Source organism: Pelophylax lessonae (genome assembly GCF_965119305.1).
Source record: "Pelophylax lessonae genome assembly, chromosome: 1".
In the NCBI taxonomy this organism is placed as follows: domain Eukaryota; kingdom Metazoa; phylum Chordata; class Amphibia; order Anura; family Ranidae; genus Pelophylax; species Pelophylax lessonae.
Window position 1 is genome coordinate 2929701 of NC_138768.1, and position 2222 is coordinate 2931922.

At 42.7% G+C, this 2222-nt stretch overlaps 1 long non-coding RNA gene across 1 annotated transcript; it reads right to left on the reverse strand.

Moving 5' to 3' along the window:
* Positions 1 to 309: 309 nt before the first annotated feature.
* LOC309544842 lies at positions 310 to 1388 on the reverse strand. Its single transcript, XR_014224862.1, has 2 exons — positions 1333 to 1388; positions 310 to 902 (listed from the first exon to the last, which is right to left on the reverse strand). It is a non-coding gene; the product is annotated as an uncharacterized lncRNA (long non-coding RNA).
* Positions 1389 to 2222: the final 834 nt, after the last annotated feature.

Here is a 2222-nt window from a genome sequence, read left to right on the forward strand (position 1 = left end):
CAGCTTGGGGGTGGGTGGAGGGTAGACTTTGACATCTTTGCCCCATCCATCTCCTTATCCTGTTTGGTCCTCTGTAGACCAATGCAAGGTAGCTTTGGGACCATAGGAGAGCAGCTGTCATTATTGTAACCCTGTCCGACAACTGTATGTGCAGATTTGAAAGCACCATCTGTCCCAACTTTGGGGAACATCTTTGCCTTGGGTGTCCCAGCACTGGGTCCGATCAAAAAATGCTGTACTTTTACTTCACCAGAAGACATCCCACCATCCCAACTAAGTCACCACCACCAAGAAGAAGACAATGTGAGCCTTAATACCATTTGTGTGTTTAATAATCTATATTATTATATTATACATTTACTGTGACAGGTTAAAATATACATATATGTGCAACAGAAGGTGGAACCCAACACATCCATAACAATCCTTAGTGTGAACCAGCCACACAGACTCGTGATGTTGCTAACCCGCCGAGGTGTGAGAAATGACATAAAATACAATGGTGTGTGATCCATAGACACTAACACAAGACTCCACAATAATAGTGACTCTGTACAAACAGGCAATCAGATTTCCTTCATTGGTCTAAATACTTCATACAAATTAAGATGCTGGTGAGTCAAACTCTGCATTCCTGAGTTATTCCTTTCATTTCTTCTCCAGGGGCCAGAAGACTCCGCTGTCCTCACTCATTATTGAGAATACATTCTTCTAGAGGTGAATGAGACCTGACCATGTTTACCCAAAAACATCCTACCAATATATTATCAATGACTCCTATTGATGAACAGTGAATATGGTGATGACCGACTATGAATGTACAGAAGACAATGTTCTCCCACTCAGGAGGAGGAAGAGACAATGTTCTCCCACTCAGAAGAAGAAGAGACAATGTTCTCCCACTCAGAAGAAGAAAGAGACAATGTTCTCCCACTCAGACGAAGGAAGAAACAATGTTCTCCCACTCAGAAGAAGAAAGACTCAATGTTCAACTCAGAAGAAGGAAGAGATGTTTCCCTACTCAGAAGGAAGTAAGATACAATGTTCTCCCACTAAGAAGAAGGAAGAGACAATGTTCTCCCACTCAGAAGAAGGAAGGAACAATGTTCTCCCACTCAGAAGAAGGAAGAGACAATGTTCTCCCACTCAGAAGAAGGAAGAGACAATGTTCTCCCACTAAGAAGAAGGAAGAGACAATGTTCTCCCACTAAGAAGAAGGAAGAGACAATGTTCTCCCACTAAGAAGAAGGAAGAGACAATGTTCTCCCACTAAGAAGAAGGAAGAGACAATGTTCTCCCACTCAGAAGAAGGAAGAGACAATGTTCTCCCACTCAGAAGAAGGAAGAGACAATGTTCTCCTACTCAGACGAAGGAAGAGACAATGTTCTCCCACTCAGAAGGAGGAAGAGACAATGTTCTCCCACTCAGAAGAAGGAAGAGACAATGTTCTCCCACTCAGAAGGAGGAAGAGACAATGTTCTCCCACTCAGACGAAGGAAGAGACAATGTTCTCCCACTCAGAAGAAGGAAGAGACAATGTTCTCCCACTCAGAAGAAGGAAGAGACAATGTTCTCCCACTCAGAAGAAGGAAGAGACAATGTTCTCCCACTCAGAAGAAGGAAGAGACAATGTTCTCCTATTCAGAAGAAGGAAGAGACAATGTTCTCCTACTCAGAAAAAGGAAGAAAGAACTTTCTCCCACTCAGAAGAAGAAAGACTCAATGTTCAAATCAGAAGGAAGAGACGTTTCCCTACTCAGAAGAAGAAGGAAGAGACAATGTTCTCCAACTCAGAAGAAGGAAGAGACAATGTTCTCCTATTCAGAAGAAGGAAGAGACAATGTTCTCCTACTCAGAAAAAGGAAGAGACAATGTTCTCCTATTCAGAAGAAGGAAGAGACAATGTTCTCCCACTCAGAAGAAGGAAGAGACAATGTTCTCCTATTCAGAAGAAGGAAGAGACAATGTTCTCCTACTCAGAAAAAGGAAGAGAACTTTCTCTTACTCAGAAGAAGAAAGACTCAATGTTCAAATCAGAAGGAAGAGACGTTTCCCTACTCAGAAGAAGAAGGAAGAGACAATGTTCTCCCACTTCCAATGGGAAGTGATGTCACCAATAGAGTTACTATGGGGCTTCTATTGTCCAATGCCTCCCCTGCACCCGCCTTCACACCTTCATCTCTTTTGTACATTGACGGACACAGCTCTTCACATTCTTGAC